This window comes from Odocoileus virginianus, chromosome 15 (assembly GCF_023699985.2).
Source record: "Odocoileus virginianus isolate 20LAN1187 ecotype Illinois chromosome 15, Ovbor_1.2, whole genome shotgun sequence".
NCBI classification, from domain to species: Eukaryota; Metazoa; Chordata; class Mammalia; order Artiodactyla; family Cervidae; genus Odocoileus; species Odocoileus virginianus.
Window position 1 is genome coordinate 32,317,390 of NC_069688.1, and position 18,468 is coordinate 32,335,857.

Sequence of the window (18,468 nt, forward strand, 5' to 3'; positions counted from 1 at the left end):
CATTGAGAAGGATTTTTGGAGGTTGGCAGGACATATGGACTGGCATCTCCTCTCTAACCTTTCCTGATTTCTTCCAGTTGGTGGTAGCTTGTTAGTTCCACGTTCCTTACCAAGACTTCCTGTTGCCTGGCTAGGGTAGGCGATTTCAGTCAGTGGTTTCCCCTAACAAATGCACTAAAGCTTGCATGCTGAAGATGAATTTGAAAAGATGAGAGCTACTCATATATCACTCTCTGTATTTTACACATACAGGCACACAAACACATTTTAATCAAAGAACATATTGTTAGTTCTTACCTCAGATGCATTAGCACAATCTAAATAGAGGCTACAAGATGAACTCCTGTCCTAGCCATTGTGAAAGACTAAATCCACGGAAGAGGTTAAGATAAGAGAGTGGGGTGAGCCTGGAGAAGTTACTCCCACAACCCAGAAGATGATGTAAGTTTGTGGTTCACCCTGGCCTGTCCAAGAGCCACACTCCTCCTTGGGAATGAATGCACACAGCTCAGAGGAGTATGACCAGGATCGGGGGTCTAGAGGGGACCTAGAGAGGCGGGTTCTCTACATGGATGCCACAGAGCTCAGAAGAGATGCCTATTCCAGCTTTGGCACATATGTGACATTGCTAACTTATGCTAAAGTTCACTCGTACCAGATAATGGTCATTCCACCCTGACCTTGTGGGCCTGAAGACTTTATGGGGCACTGCAGGAGCCTCCCAGATTGATGAAAAACCCTGGTCAGGGTGCCTATGATGATAGAATTAACTTTCCTCCAGTGCTGGGATATAAAGACTGGGTCAGATTTCACTCCACTTAAGAAAAATTAAGTGTGACATTCCCTTTTTAATCATTTCTTTTAAATTTATTTGAAAATTTCAAATATACACAGCAAGTGAAAAGTATAATGAGCCTTCATTATCCATCATCCAGCCCCCCAAATTATCAATATGTTGCCAAACTTGTTTTATCTATACCTCCCACTCTCAACTCTGTGCTGGTTATTTTTATTTGACAGTTTTATTGAGGTATAACATTCACAGAATCCACCCATTGTGAGAGTACAAGTCAATGATTTTTAGTAAATTTATCCAGATGTACAGACATCACCACAATCTGGTTTTCAAACATTTCCATCACCCCAGCGGGTCCGCATGGGCCTCCCTCCTTCCTACTCCCATGCCTGTTTATAGTCAGTTCCTGCGCCCAATCTGAGTTCCAGGGAACCACTGATCTGCTTTCTATCTCTGTAGATTTGCTTTCTGGATATTTCAAATCAAGAGAATTACATTGTATTTAATCTTCTTCCACTTGGCATAAGATTTTTGAGGCTCATCCATGTTGTAGCATATATAAGCACTTCGATTATTTTTATTACTGCAGAGTATTCCAGAATATGGACAGACCACAGTCTATTTATGCATTCACAAATGGATGGATATTTGAATGTAGGTTGGGGCTTTTGTGCTATAAAAATGCTATGAACATTTAGAAGACTTTCTGTGTACATATTTTAATTTTTCTTGGGTAGATACATAGGTGTGGAATTGTTGGGCCATATGGTAGTGTTGTAAGATACTAAAAAAAACTGTACTAAAGCAGTTGCACCATTTTATATCTCTACCAGCAATGTGCAAGAGTTCCAGCTTCTCTACATCCTCCCCAACACTTGTTTTATCTTCATTTCATTACAGTCATTCTACTGCATAGGAAGAGGGATTTCACTGTGGTTTTAATTTCTATCTCCATAATGACCAATGATGTGCAGCACCTTTTCATGTACTTGGTAGTTTAGTCACTAAGTTATATGTCCGACTCTTACAAACCCATGGTCTGTGATCCACTAGGCTCCTCTGTCCATGGAACTCTCCAGGCAAGAACACTGGAGTGGGTTTCCATTTCCTTCTCCAGGGGATCTTCTCAACCCAGGAATCGAACCCAGGTCTCTTGCATTGCAGGCAGATTCTTTACCAACTGAGCTACAAAGGTAGGACTGATGCTGAAGCTGAAACTCCAATACTTTGGCCACTGATGCAAAGAACTGACTCACTGGAAAAGACCCTGATGCTGGGAAAGATTGAAGGTGGGAGGAGAAGGGGACAACAGAGGATGAAATGGTTGGATGGCAGCACCGACTCAATGGAGATGAATTTGAGTAAACTTCGGGAGTTGGTGATGGACAGGGAGGTCTGGCGTGCTGCAGTCCACGGGGTTACAAAGAGTAGGACACAACTGAACAACTGACATAAATCCCTTCTGAGATATATGATCTGTGAACTTTTTCTCAATCCGATCAGTACTTGTCCTTCCATTTGATTAATGATGCTTTTCAAAGCACTCTGATTCTGGATGGTTATGACATCTGTTTACTCAGGATGTATAGAGACTTCATTCACTTAGCTACATTTAGTTCATTTGGCCATAACATATGATGCAGAGCCAATTCTAACTGAAAGTTTTTAATCTTTTCACAGCATAAAGATCTGCGTCTCGAGAAAACCAAGGCTGGCCCATCTTCTACCTAATGGGGTGACCCCGGAGAGTGGGGGAACAGAGCTTCTCATGAGGGCAGAACAGAGCATCCAGCAATGACACCCGCTGGGACTCGGTTAGTGACTGTCGAAAATTCAATTCAGTTCAGTTCAGTCACTCAGTAGTGTCTGACTCTTTGAGACCCCATGAATCGCAGCATGCCAGGCCTCCCTGTCCATCACCAACTTCCAATTCACGAATACAGAATGTCTCTCCACTTATTCAGGTCTTTTTTAAATTCCTGTCACCAATATTGTGTCATTTCCAGTGTTAACAAGTCTTATACTTCTTTTGTTAAATTTATTCCTAAGCATTTTATTCTTTTGGTTGTGATCGTGAATGGAATGGTTTTCTGAATTTCATTTTCAGATAGCTCATTGCCAGTATATAAAATTACAATTGATTTCTGTAAATCGATCTTGTATCCTGTGACCTCGATGAACTCATTTATCATTTCCAGTCACTTTTTCTGGTAGCTCCTTTAGAATTTTTTACATACAGGCGTGACACTTTTTGCACGCACAATTTCTGTGGAATAAGATTCACAGGAGCCTGCTTTTAAATTGAATGAATTAGAATTCATTCGAGATTATTCCTATTTTAGTGCTGCACATGCTTGAAAAGCAGAGTGGAAGAGGCATTGGCAGCCCATCTCACCTCTTCTAAGGCTGTATGAGACAGCTCTTTGGTTGAGGGTTTTGTCAAAATGTGCCTATACCTCTAAAATGTGTCTGGGCAAGGAGGCAGGAATCTTGAGAATTGCTGCCTTCAGAAGATGGCTTGGCCTGAGATATGTCCTTAAGGAAGATTCTAGGGAGACAGAAGAAATTAAGAGTAGAGGCGGGCTGGGAAAAAACAAACCTGAAGCAACGCATTCATGCCCCCATGCGAAAAGCATAAAAGTGTAAGAGAGACATCTTCCATACTTCACAGAGGATACAGATGATGGTACCAAGTCAGCATGGTGAGTTCTGAAAAGAGGACAATTCAAAGAACTAGATAAAGGCGGAGAAAGAAGGGAAGGTTTCACAATGCCTAAACTGTTGCTATAAAAGTTGCAAGTTCCTCAGGCTAAAATAGACTTGAATCCTGACCTATCACTGAATCCATGAGTGTAAAGCACTTAGAGATCAGAGTTTGGTTAAGAGTAAATGTTCAATTGCCTGGAAAATTCCACAGAGAGGGGAAGCCTGGTGGGTTACAGTTCATGGGGTCGCAAAGAGTTGGCCACGACTGAGCAACTGAGTACACACACACACAAACGTTCGATCCATGGCAGCTGTCTAGGTTATTACTATTACTTTCACAACTAAAATTAGAGGTATTCTTCAGTTCCCTACGACCAGTATTTCTCATGCTAAAGGCAGCTCTCTGCTCAATTTGTTGTGCATTTGAGGGGCAATATTGTGGGACTCCAGAAGTAGATTAAAGCTGTTCCAGATAAAGATTGACTTCAGAGAAGGTGGTAAGGAAGATGACAAAAAAAGTTTGTGCTAACCATGCATGGCAATCAAGACTACAAAGTGCTTCTCCCACATCCATTACAGTGTGATTCACCACAGCCAAGGTAGGGAAATAAACAAACTAAGTGTCCATCAACAGATAAATGAATAAAGAAGATATGATTTCTGTGTCTAAAATATATATATAAACTATACATAATTATATATTACATATAACATATTATATATATTATATAATAATATTATAATATAATAAATTATATATAGTACCAGTCAGTTTCCTAAAGGAAATCAATCCTGAACATCCACTGGAAGGACTGATGCTGAAGCTCCAATACTTTGGCCACCTGATGCAAACACCTGACTCATTGGAAAGGACTCTGATGCTGGGAAAGATTGAGGGCAAGAGGAGAAAGGGGCAACAGAGGATGAGATGGTTGGATGGTATCACTGACTCAATGGACATGAGTTTGAGCAAACTCCAGGAGACAGGGAAGGACAGGGAGGTCTGGGGTGCTGCAGTTCATGGGGTTGCAAAGAGTCAGACACAACTTAGGGACTGAATGACAATGGATGACAATATAATAAATTATACATATAATTTATATATTAATACATATATATAAATTATAAGAAGGAAATTCTGCCATTTACAACAACATGGATAGACCTTGAGGGCATTATTCTAACTGAAATAAGTCAGAGAAAAAATAAATACTGTGTGATATCACTTATATATAGAATCTAAAAATGCCAAACTCATGGAAACAGAGAGTAGATAGATCCCTGTGATTACCAGGGGCTGAGGGCTGGGAACAACTGGGGAAATGTTGGTCAAAGGGGATAAACTTCCAGTTACAGGAGAAATGAGTTTGGGGAATTTAATGCATAGCATAGCGATTACAGTTAATAATTCTGTATTATATACTTAAAAGGTGCTAAGAGTGTAGATCTTAAATGTTCTCACCACGAAAACAGAATGGTAATTATGTGATGAAGTTGTTAGCTAACAGGATGGTGGTAATCATTTTGCAATAGATGAGTGTATCAAATCAACAGGTTGCACGCCTTAAACTTACACAATGTTATGTATCAATTATATGTCAGTAAAGCTGGGGGAAAGGAAGACTACCACGTGCTTGTAAAGAGACTAATGAATAAACCTGAAATGGCTGCATCTGTATGTTTGTGTTTATATTCAGAAGATATATTTCAAGCTTATCTGTAATCATACTTAATTACATCTTTAATTTCTAAATTGCCAGATTAAAAAACAAGCCTCTTTCTCATTGTATTTTGAAACCCAACACTGTGATTGTCAAAAAGGAGCCTATTGTGTAGCCAGAGAATGCAGCCTGAAGGGGAGTTTCAAAAGGGAAGTCTGCCCTCCCCCTTCCTCCTCTCCTCACTTCTGCTCCAGTTCAGGGCTGAGTCATCTTCCCTGGAGGTGACTGCGTCACTGATTTGGGGAATGGGGCTCTTTGGGCTACATTTACTTCATTTGGCTACAAAATACAACCCAGAAACCGAGGTCTAATTGGCTGGCAGATTTTCGGATGCTACACAACACAGGAATCTACGTTTGGAGAAATCACCTCTGTCCTGCCCAGGTCCTGTGCTCCAAAAAGCCAAAAGTCAAAGCCTATTTGATAGGATCGTCCAGGGCAGGGCTCTCAGAAGTGGCCTGAATGTGTTCAGTTAGCAAGAACGCTTAGGTGGCCAGCACCTTTGGCAGAAAGAGGTGGCGTTGGGGCTCCCTGATAACAAGGCATCTTTATCTGGCTCATTTTCTCTCTCATGAGCAGACAGACAATCCCTCAGCCACAGAGAGATACAACGTTGCTAAAAGAAGCAGGGAGCAGGCACATTGATTTTATCTTTGTGTGACTCGTGGCAAGAAATGGCTGCAACCTCAGGAAACTCAGCACTGAATGGAATGAACATCCTAGACTTAACTTCATTTCCCCCTTAATGGGAAGTAAAGCCATTTTACTACTCTGAGCCTCCGTTTTTGCTTCTTTATTCCAGAAATGCAATAATTCCTACCTTCAGGGTGACATCAAGGATAGAAAAAGAACACTCTAGAATGTTCTCTGTGAGGTCCAATGCACCACACAAAAATGAACCAAAAAATGACAAGCTGTCTCCCTGGTGCTATGTCTAAACTTGCCCCAGATACTAATATATTTAAGTGGCTAAAAGCAGGGTCAATTTTCTCACTGATATTCTTCTAACAAAGGTAATTTAAATTATAAGAACATACAATGTTATTTTCACATAATTTTACAATGCTATTTTCATTTGAACAAAAAGGGTATGGTCACAAACTTCTCTTTTTTCCTGAGTGGGTCCCTGCACAAAAATACATTGTTTATCATGGCTCTAATTGGCTCCCTTGTTTCAGTCCGACAGTCTCGCAGATCCATCCTTCACGCCACTGCCAGCCTGCTCTGGCTCAAAAACAAATCTGAGTTTGACTCCTTTTTTCCCCTAAAGGCCTATATCCAATCAGTCAAGTCTTATGGATTCTGCCTCCTTAAAATCTCTCAAATCCATCCATTTCTCTCCATCACACCTGACATGCCTCTATTTTAAGTCACTCATTTTTTTACCAGAAATTAATGAATTAGCATCTACATGGCCACTCATGGGCCCCTGTGTAGCTCTTTTATCTGGATTCCTTTCTCCACCCTGCAGCTAGAATGATCTTCCCGTGGTGCACATTTCATCATGTAACTCCCTGCTGAAAACCACGATCGTCAGGAATAATCAGGGTAAAATCCCCGACTGCGGGACCTGGCCTCCCTGCTCCTTCAGGTCCAACCTTGAGGTTCAAGCCCTTTCTTGGCACCTTTGCCTCCCCGCGCATCACTCCTTCTAATTCACTCTCCACTCCAGCTTTTCCAAACGATGTGAGGTCCCCTCATGCTAAGTTCTCACCCTTTGTACATACTGTTCCCTTTATCGGGAAGACTCTTTTCTAACAGTTTCCACCCTTGTTGCCTTCACATGCCTAATTCCTTCCATCATCACTGACACCATCTCTTCTGGGAATCCAGCTCAGGACCCCTAAGAGTGGGTGAGATGCTCTTTCCCTGGGTTCAAGGTATTTTCCTCTGGTATTAATCTATCTGCACTTGCACTCAACTATTTGCTGCTGCGGCTCATCAGTGAGGCTATCAGCTCCCTGAGAGCACGAGTAGATCCTTGTTCCTGCTATAACCCATCCCATAGCGGATGTTGTGTTCCCACTCAGGTTACTTCCCATCTCCCAGCTGCTGGGGATGTCAATTTCTGATGGCTCAAAGCCATGACCCTTGCTGGCCACTGCCCCAGGCTGCAGAAAACTGGCTTGTTTTATATAGTTTCAGATCCTCTAAGAGACACTGGGCTGTAGTTACAGACCCTTTAAGAAATACTGAAGGGTTATAGATAGCTACAGATCCATCATACAGACCGTCTTAGAGAAACTGGGTCATAGTTACAGACCCACAGTTATAGACCCTCTTACAGACATTGGGCCACCATTGACTGGCTGACATGGGCATACCTAGGTTGGACCTCCTAGCCACTTTAGGAAATCTCTAAAGGGTTATCTCAGCTCCAGAGCTCCTGGGAGAATAGAACAAGGCCTCCACTGTAACTTCACTGAATATCCATTTTTCTCCTTGTCCAATCCTTCCATCTTACTTTCCTTCATGTGCCTCTCCCAAGAATATTCCCCAATAAACTTTCACACACAATTTACAACTCTCACTCTTTGAGTCTATTTCCAGGGAACACAGTCTAAAACATTCCCTACCACCCAATATAGTACCTGGCACACAGTAGGTGCTCAGGATGCACTGGACGTTCAACAAATGAATGGATAAATGTCTTTGAAGGCGTACTCTCAAGTCAGGAGACTCGTATTATTCATGTTTCCATTTTGAGTGTCCAGCACAGTGCCTAACTATTTACTTGCTTGAATGGTTCTTCAAAACCTCTCTTTAAATGACTAAGATAGCAGTCTTCTGGAGGCATATGGCTCCTTTCTTTATCCAGAAGTTCCAAAGTTATACAAGCTAAAAGCATAAAAAGAGTCTATTATCACTCTGCATGATAAATGCACTGCCTTCAATGGACAAACAAGTTATATTGCAAATTTCAAAGCAGTTAGAAAATACTTTGCTTTTCATTAGAGTTTAAAGGGGTTGTGCTCTCCCTGAGAATTAAAACAATTTTAACATGAGTTATGTGTTATTCTAATAGATCTAATAGGTTTTTTAAAGGGGTATCTTTAGGAAAACTCCCAAAGAAATATGGCTTGGAGGATAAATGCCCACTTGAACGAAGGTGGAAACTGAAGAGCTTCAAGACCTTTCCCCCATATAACTCTGTGGCTTTATGAGTTGTAAGAAGAAATCACTGACTGACTAAATACCCAAGGATGCTATTTTGGACTCAGTAACTTGGACTTGAAAGGACATCTTAATGAGGGGAATCACAATGGGTTCTGTAAGAACTCAATGGGTAGGAGTTGAGGTTTTCCAGAACATGAATGGAATTTCAATGGGAAGTCTGGTAGATAAAGCTGTCTTGGATAGAGGGGCAAAACAAGAAACAGGGAAGTCAGATTAGAAATTGTGGTTGATTTCAAAGAGGACCCACCTAGTAAAGGGTTGCATACATACATGCTCAGTTGCTCAATTGTATCTGACTTTTTGCAACCCCATGGACTATACCCCACCAGGTTCTTCTGTCCATGGATTATCCAGGCAAGAATACTGGAGTGGGTTACCATTTCTTTCTCATGGAGATCTTCCCAACCCAGGAATCAAACCCATATCTTCTGCATCTTGTGCATTGGAAGGGGGATTCTTTACCATTGAGCCACATGGGAAAGCCCCAGTTAAGGAGTGACTTCTTTGTTAATACACACACATACACGCACGTGCATGCACATGTGCGCGCACACACACACTCACACACACATACTTCTGGACCTTGAAGAAGTTATGTTTAGTACTTGGTTTTAAATTTCTTCCTTTATTCTTTCTTTCTTCCTTTTTTTAGATTTTATTTTTTAGTGCAGTCGTAGGCTCCATATACAACTAGCCAAAATTTCACACTATGAAGCAGAGTAATTCCTTACGTTTTAGCAATACTGAACAGAAAGTACAAAGGACTCTCATAACCCCTCACTTCCACCCACGCACAGCTTCCCCCATTATCAACATCCCTTATCAGAGTGGTACATCTGTTACCAATGATGAACTTTTACTGACTTGTAAACTTGTATTTAGAGTTTAAAGGGGCTGTGCTCTCCCTGAGAGTTAAAATAACTTTAAGGTAAGCTATGTGCTGTTCTAATAGATCTGATAGGTTTTTTTTAAAGGCGTATCTTTAGGAAAACTTCATCATCACCAAAATTTATAGTTTACCTTAGGGTTTGCTCTTAGTGCTGTATATTCTGTGGATTTGGGTAAATGTATAATGGTGTGCGGGCTTCTCAGGTGGCACTAGTGGTAAAAGAAAAACCTGCCTGCCAATGCAGGAGACCTAAGAGACTTGGGTTTGTCCCTGGTTGGGAAGATCCCCTGGAGGAGGGTATGGCAACCCACTCCAGTATTCTTACCTGGAGAATCCCATGGACAGAGGAGCTGGTAGATATAGACCATAGGGTCTACATCATTACAGCATCGACTGAGTCAGCAACAATAGGAAGATTCACACTGCACATTAGCATATTCTTCAGGAAACTCTATCACTAAAGAAAACTACTTAACTTCTTTTAAGACTATACATTCCAAAAACAACTGATATGTACTAATATCTGTGGTTCCCTGTATGAGGACTGCTACACAAGCCAACTGAAGGGATTTATTTAGCAACAGGTATCTGAAAAGGATATCCAAAAAGGATATTCATTGACCCAGAGGGATGGGATGGGGAGGGAGGTGGGAGTGGGTTCAGGATGGGAACACATATAAACCCATGGCTGATTCATGTCAATGTATGGCAAAAACCACTACAGTATTGTAAAGTAATTAGCCTCCAACTAATAAAAATAATCGGGAGAAAGTAAATAAATAAAAAAATTAAAATGTTTTGCTGGAAAAAATAAAAGGATATTCTTGGAGGTTTATGTGGTCTCTGGACACAAGACAGTTTGGAGATGACAATGACTGGAGATGTTCTTTAGGCATGGCTACAATGCTTCAATCCCAGTTCTCATCTGGTGTAGAATGAAGCCGGTGGCTAAGGATGAGAAAAGGAGTCAAGACAGTTGTCACTGAGGACAAACTGACCAGACTTAATCACTAACTTCTATAAGGATGAGGAATAGGCAGAAGGATTCATGTCATTATATAACTTTAGAGCAAGAAGGGATCTGTAAGATCATCCAGTTTGGCAGTTTTCAAACTTATATTTAACCACAGGACCTTCAAACATCACTTTCAAGGAGAAACCTCGAGGGTAGGACAGAAGAAATCAGAGGCCTGTGGGAGTGTTATATCCAACACTGGAGAAAGGAAGAGTCTGGGGGAGGAATTCCTGGGCTTCCCATTCTGAATCTTGGCTGGGAATTTTTAGCGCATTCTAGATCTGAGAAAAGTGCCTCAAGAAAGAGGTTTCACAATTCAAGTATCATTTCACCCACTCTCAAAATATTGCAGGGCAAATAAATTTCAAAGGAGGGAATATTTCACGTGAGTATTTTTAGAAGCCTTGAAATGTAGGAAGACTCACAGTTTTAACTCCTGGCTCTATCACACCCCTCCATATGTTAACATCCAAGAATTTCTTTTTATTATTATTTTTTATTATTATGATTATTTATATTGGTTGTGCTGGGTCTTCGTTGCAGCATGTGAGATCTTAACTTCCTGACCAGGGATCAAACCCAAGTCCCTGGCATTGGGAGCAGGGAGCCTGATTCACTGGACCATCAGGGAAGCCCCCAAATCAAGAAATTTCTGAACTTCTCTGTGCATACTTCTGTTTTCCCATCTGTAAAACTGGGATAATAATAACAACAGAGTAGCATCCATTTCCCAGGATTATTGTGACAATGAAATGAGGTATTCCACTGAAAATGTTTAGCACAAAACCTGACACAAGGCAAGCAGTAATTTTCGTTCACTATGTAATAAATGTTATCTCACTACTTAGGATGCTTGCTATGTGAAAAACACTATTGTAGGTACTGCAGAGATGAAGAACAAGATACTATTTAAGTCTTGAATTTACTAAACTCTCATTTCAGGAATTTTACTTATGCTACTACTTATGGTGATTTAGAATATGTCCACAAATTCTCAGACACTCCCTTTAAAATGGAGAGCCTAATTCTCCATCCCTTGAGCACTGGCTAGACTTAGTGGCTCACTTCTAGCACGTAGACTAGGCCAAAGTGATGCTGTGTGAGTTTGAAGATGAGGTCACCAAAGACTTGTGGTTTCCTCCTGGGATTGCTCTCTCTGGGAGAAGCCACTGTCACTCTGTGAGGACCGTCCAGCTGTCCCATGAAGAGGGCCACGTTGCAAGGTACACAGGCATCCTATCTACAGCCAGCATAGACGTGCCAGGTGCGTGAGGACCCACGATAGCAGTGGACCCTGCAGCCCCAGTCAAGCCTTCAGATGACTGCAGCCCTGGCCAGCAACTTGACTACAAACTCATGAGAGACCCTGAGCCTGAATCACCTGGCTAAACTGTTCTCAGATTCTCTGAACCACAGAAACTGGGTGATATGATTTTTTTTTTTTTTAATTTTAAGCCACAAACTTCGAGGTGGATGTGTTAGAGAGATAGACAACCTATTCTCAAAAAGCCCTGAAAAGAAGATTACTCAACCACAAAAAGGAAAAAAATTTTGGGCCATTTTTAAAGACATGGATGGATCTAGAGACTACTGTACAGAGTGAAGTCAGGAAGAGAAAAACAAACACTGCATATTAACGCATATAGGTGGAATCTAGAAAAAATGATAGAGATGATCTTATTTGCAAAGCAGAAACAAGAGACACAGATGTAGAAAACAGATGTATGGACACAAAGGGGGTGAGGGGGAGGGATGAATTAGGAGATTGGGATTGACATATATGTGTCATATATACACTATTGGTTTCAGTTTTTTCAGGCATGCATGCTCAGTCATGTCCAACTCTTTGCAACCCCATGGACTGTAGCTCACCAGGTTCCTGGGATTTCTCAGGCAAGAATACTGGAGTGGGTTGCCATTTCCTCCTCCAGGGGCTCTTCCAGACCCAGGGATCAAACCCACATCTCCTGTATCTCCTGCATTGGCAGGTGGGTTTTTACCACTAGCGCCACGTGGGAAGCCTGGTGGCTCAGAGGGTAAAGAATCACCTGCAATAGGGGAGACCTGGGTTTGATCCTTGGGTTAGGAAGATCCCCTGGAGGAGCGCATGGCAGCCCACTCTGGTATTTTTGCCTGGAGAATCCCCATGGACAGAGGAGCCTGGTGGGCTACAGTCCATGGGGTCGCACAGAATTGGACATGACTGAAGCTACTTAGCAGCAGCAGCAGTGAGAACCTAACATATAGTTCAAGGAACTCTACTCAACACTCTGTACTGACCTAAAAGGGCATATAGCTACATATAGCATATACGTATTATATATATATATACACGCACACAGCTGATTAACTTTTCTGTACAGTAGAAACTAAAACAACACTATAAAACAATTATACTCTAATAAAAGTTAATTTTTAAAAAGCAAAATTAAATAAAAATAAACTAAAAAAAAATTTAAGTCCTGAAAGGGATATGTGGTTATCCATTTCATAGATAAGAAAACCCAGGTGGATATGTTAATTACTAATACTTCATTCAGGTCACTCAGTTGGTTGTGGGGAAAGATCTATACGTGTCCAGGGTCCACAATTTGTCTACTCCAAAGACAGAGTCAATGAAACATCCAGCACACAAAAGGGAGCGCTGTACGGGAACACACCCTTAGGGAGACATTGTACTTGCCTTCGCTTTTTGCCTAAGACCAGCCAAGAGGATGAGAGTGAAGGACACCCAAGGATCCATAGAAGGCCTATAAGAAGAAGGCAGAGATTGCCTGAACAAATATAGTCTGTATCAATTAAAACACCTAATAGATACTGCCTCATTCACATTTGAAACTGTGGGGCAAATATTAGCAGACAGTTTCCCCCACCGCCATGAAATTCACATTTCTAGCTTTGGGGATTCGTGAATGAAACTTGACATCACAGAAATACCTTTCGGTGTTTCCCTTGTGGCTCGGTGATAAAGAATCCCCCTGGCAATGCAGTAGACACAGGTTAGATCCCTGGTTCAGGAAGATTCCCACATGCCATGGAGCAACAAAGCCCATGTGCCAGAACTACCTACCCCAGACGCCACAACGACTGGAGACCGCATGCCCTAGGACCTGTTCTCGGCAGCAAGAAGAAGGCATACCAATGAGAAGCCTGTGCACCACATCTAGAGAGCAGCCTCCGCTCGCCACAACTAGAGCAAAGCCCACACGCAGCAGTGAAGACCCAGCACAGCCAAAAATCAATCAATAAATAAAATAATAAATTGGGGCTTCCCAGGTGGTGCTAGTGGTAAAGAACCTGCCTGCCAATGCAGGAGACATAAGAGATGAGGGTTCAATCCCTGAGTCAGGAAGACCCTCTGGAAGAGGGCATGGCAACCCACTCCAGTATTCTTGCCAGGAGCATCCCATGGAAAGAGGAGCCTGGCGGACTATAGTCCATGGGGCTGCAAAGAGTCAGACATGAATGAAGCGACTTAGCACGCAAAATAAGAAATAAATAAAAACTCATTAAAAAAAAGAAATACCTTTCAAAAGCCAAATTCTTCTCTAACAGCTACCGCAGGCTGGAAAAGTGAGCAGAAGACAGAGCCTGGATCTGCACTATGCTAATACTGGCCTTATCGCACAAGGCACATCTTGCGTGCTTCATTCTTTCCCTCCCAGGTGCAATCTAAATCATCTCCTATGTCCCATTTTTCTTTAACTTCTCTGAGTTTGGCAGACATGAGGATTGAGCCCTAGATCATACCTTCAGGTTTATGAGGACAGTAATCTGTCATCAGTACCTGCAGTGCCTTTTATCGGCCTCCAACTGCATGAATTCCTCCGACTCTGTCTGTGACAATGGATAGACTTTTCTCATCTCTAACCTCGAAGGCTCAATTCCATTCTTTGCTTTTGCGACAACATACTACTCTGCTGTATCTTCTGCCTCTGGGAAAATAAGGAAGGCATACAACTTAAAAAGAAAAGCCTTCAGAGGTTTAGTCCGTGTTACTCGCCCACCATTCAAGAATGGAGGCACATGGGGGTGGCTCCTTTGGGTCCACACCTGATATCAATGTACCCAGTTTCAAGTTTTGACCTTGGTCTGAACTCTGCAAAACTGCATATGGTGGAAATACAATATGTGAAAATTAGAAAGGTGAGCTTGCATAGTGGTTAAGCATGTGGCCTGCAAAGTCAGGATGCTAGAGTGTTTTTAAAGCACTTAAAAGAATTTCTGGCAAATCATAACCACTCCATTAATGTTTGTTTCATGTAGGCAGGTTAAATCTATTGAACCAAGCTCTCATTTCTTTGGAGAACTGCCTCTTTTCTAAGATGGAGCTTTAATTCTTTCATTTAATCCCCACAAAACCAAATAGTATATTAAGATATTAGAGTTCAGAACCCTCTATCCATCACCCCATTCAGAACTAGGTATTTGATTGTTATTTTAAAGAAAGAATATTTTAAATTTACAGACATCTGCTTAACAATCTTTTCTTTATGTTTTCTAATTTTGGTGAGCTAGGAAATTATTCTGCAGGATTGTACGTGTGTGTGTGTGTATATATATGTATATATATGTATATATATATATTTACATGTCCTATATTTCAAAAGCAATGTAAGGCATTTTCAAGGGCAAAGTTGCCTGTTTTTTTATATTTACTCTCCACTTTAAATTGAGAATCTAACCCCATCTAAACTGACGCCCTCTTTGTCATATTTAGTTGATCATTATACATGGCTTCTCTGGTAAATTAACTTTCCAAGCCTGAAATGCTATATTCAACTGTGGCATCTTTCTTTCTTAGCTCTGTGCATACAGCCATAGGGGTCCTGGGTCATTCTTTTCCAGAACTGGCTGAAGATAGAACTGTGGAGTCAGCAATAGGTCTTTGGTAATAATCATTTCTATAAATGTATTGAACACTGTTCAAAGCCTTGCTACGTTTTCTCACTTTCTTCCTAGTGCAGCTCATGCCAGATTCAGGAGCCAGCCCCGATGACCCCTCCCATCTTTTTTCACACCCACAGAAAATGAAGATTCATTATGATGACTCTGGGCTGTAAGTATAGGGCTTTGTCAAGTCCACTATTCCATGAGGCAAATAGGACCTAAGATTCCTTAGAATTATATCCTTATTACTCAATGAATTGGTTAAACCTGCTGCTTTTAGCACCCAGCTGAGTTTGGGTCCCACTGCTTACTCCTTCTAAAAAACAATGGCTAGGGACTTCCTTGGTGGTCCAGTGGTTGGGAATCCACCTGCCAATACAGGGAACATAGGTTTGATACCTGGTCCAGGAACTAAGATACAACATGCTGCGGGGCAATTAAGTCCATACACCCCAACTACTGAAGTCTGCATGCCCTAGAGCCCGTGTTCTGCAACAAGAGAAGCCACTGCAATGAGAAGCCTGCACATCACAACTAGAGAGTAGCCTCGCTTGGTCACCACAACTACCGAGAGCCGCTGGGTAGCAACGAAGACTCAGCACAGCCATAAGCAAAAATAATTAATAAAAACTAATAAGAACGATGGCTAAATTTACCTCTTTGCAAAGTCTGGGTTCTAATATTTTCTTTGGTGGTGATTCTCAAACTTTAGCACAAATTAGAATCTCCTGGCAGACTTGTGACACCACAGATTGCTGGGTCCTGGTAGGTCTGAACTGAAACCCAAGAATTTTAATTAACCAGCTCCCAGGATAATGCTCATGCCCTGCATCCAGGACTGAGACTTTGAGAACAGCTGCTCCAGTTTATAAAAAATGGTACAAGAAATTCCAGTCTGCTGGGGCTTGAATTGGGTCCCCGAAATAGATATACTGGATTCCTAACCCCAGGTCCCTGTGCATGTGATCTTACTTGAAAATGGGGTCTTTGTAGATGTAACCAAATTAAGCTGAACTCATACTGGATTAGTGAGTGAGTAAAAGTCACTCAGTCATGTCTGACTCTTTGCAACCCCATGGACTATAGCCCATCAGGCTTCTCTGTCCATGGGATTCTTCAGGCAAGAATACAGGAGTAGGTTGCCATTTCCTTCTCCACATACTGGATTAGGGTGGGCCCTAAATCCAATGACTGGTATCCTCATAGGAGAGATTTAGAGACACAAGACACACTCATGAGGAAGAAGACTACCAAGTGATAATGGAGATCTGTCTCCATGCAATGCTGCAGCGACAAGCCAAGAACTGCAGAGACTGCTAGCAACCTAGACGAGAAGCTAGGAAGAGGCAAGAGATGATGCATGCCTAGAGCCTTCAAAGGAAGTATGACCCTGCCAACTCCTGGACTTCAGAATTCTAGCCTCCAGGACCAAGAGTAAATTTTAAGCCACTCAGGTTACAGAACTTGCCCATGGCAGCCATAGGAGGTGAATACACAGTCATGGTAGAGATTGAGGATTTAGCCCAATCCTTCATCCTTCCCTAAGCTCACATCTATTCCATAGCTTCCTCGTGTATCTCCTCTAAAGAGACTGGCCATGTGACTCACTTTGGCAAATGACACCGGGGAAGAAACGGCAGTGCTCCAGTGCTAAGCTGGGCCTTAACGTCTTGCATGCTTTCTCCCTCTTGCTCCTCTGCCATTACTATGAGAGTGGCTTCCCCTTTCAGGCTGGCGAAGGGCTCCTTCAATCTCCCCACAAATCTGCAGTGAGGAGCATAGCAGCGCTAGCTTCTCTGACTTAAAGCTAAGCCAGCAAACCAAGCCAAGCTGAGTCTAGAACAACAGAAATCTTCCCCGCCCCATTCCCATCCAGAGCCTTGGTCTGGACCTATGTTGTGAACACTGTTTGGCCACGGTGTGATCTGGGCAAACACTTTCGCTTTTCTGCCTGAAAACTGTGAAATGAGGGGGCTTAGATTAGCTTGTCTCTAAGTTATTACTATTTTTTTAATTGGAGTATAATTGCTTTACATGTGGTATTAGTTTCTGCTGTATAATGGAGTGAATCAGTTATATTTAAACATGCATCTCTCCCTTTTGAGCCTCCCCCCCCAACCCCACCCCATCCCACCCCTCTGGGTCATCACAGAGCACTGAGTTGAGCTTCAAGAGCTTTATAGCAGGTTCCCACTAGTTATGTATTTTAAACACAGTAGTGAGTATGTGTCAGTGCTCTCACATTTTGTCCCACCCTCCCCTACCCCCACTGTGTCCACAAGTCCATTCTCTATATCTGCATCTCTATTCCTGCCCTGCAAATAGGTTCATCTGTACTATGTTTCTGGAGACCACATACTTGCGTTAATACATAATATTCATTTTTCAATTGATGAAAATGTCTACTGCTAAGAGTAGGGAAATTAAAACAAACAAAAATGAAATATGAACTTGCAGTTTCATGGGGGAAAATGGAGACCTAATCATCATTATGTAGCTTATTCACAAACTCCTTCAGTCAGGCATTATTTATAAATGCATAATACATGTATTAAATATTCATCATGTGCCAGAGTGCTGGTGGCTGGAACATCAAAAGTGAGCAGAACTAGAGTCCACTCCTGTCCCCGTGGAACCGGTCGAGACACTGATACTACTTAAATGAAGCAGAGGGAGTGGAGAGGAAGCCAACACTCAAGAAGGTGCAACAAAACTCAGTGATGCTCTGCTATATTTAAAATGGAAAACCAACAAGGTCCTACTGTACAGCACAGGGAACTCTGCTCAATGTTATGTGGCAGCCTGGATGAGAGGGGACTCTGAGGGAGAATGGATACATGTACAAGGATGGCTGAGTCCCTTTGGTGTCCACCGGAAATGATCACAACATTGCTAATCAGCTATACTCCAATATAAAATAAAAAGTTAAAAAAAAAAGACTTAGTGATGGGATAACAAAGCAGGTAACAGAGGAGGATGCCAAGTCCCCTGTTTACTTCTTACCCAGACATTTTGGTCTCTATCCCTTTAATGGATTGTGCAATAGAAGCTACAGATTAGAATCTCCTAGAGTACTTGAAAAAAAGAAAAACAGAACTGGGTATGGGAGTCCTACCTCCAGAGATTCTGATGAACTTTGTTAGCACTGGAATTATGATCATTCTTTCAGTCTGTCTCCACCCACAAAAATGGGACAATAACTGCCTGCTTTAACAGGATGTACCTGGTGTTTGCTTCTATTGCTTTAAACTAAACACATAAGTTAACATAAAAT

At 41.9% G+C, this 18,468-nt stretch overlaps 1 protein-coding gene across 2 annotated transcripts in view; it reads right to left on the minus strand.

Moving 5' to 3' along the window:
• The window catches only part of COLEC10 (collectin subfamily member 10), a 490,492-nt gene that overhangs the window by 468,335 nt on the left and 3,689 nt on the right, over nucleotides 1-18,468 (minus strand). The gene's annotated exons all lie outside the window — the stretch shown is intronic.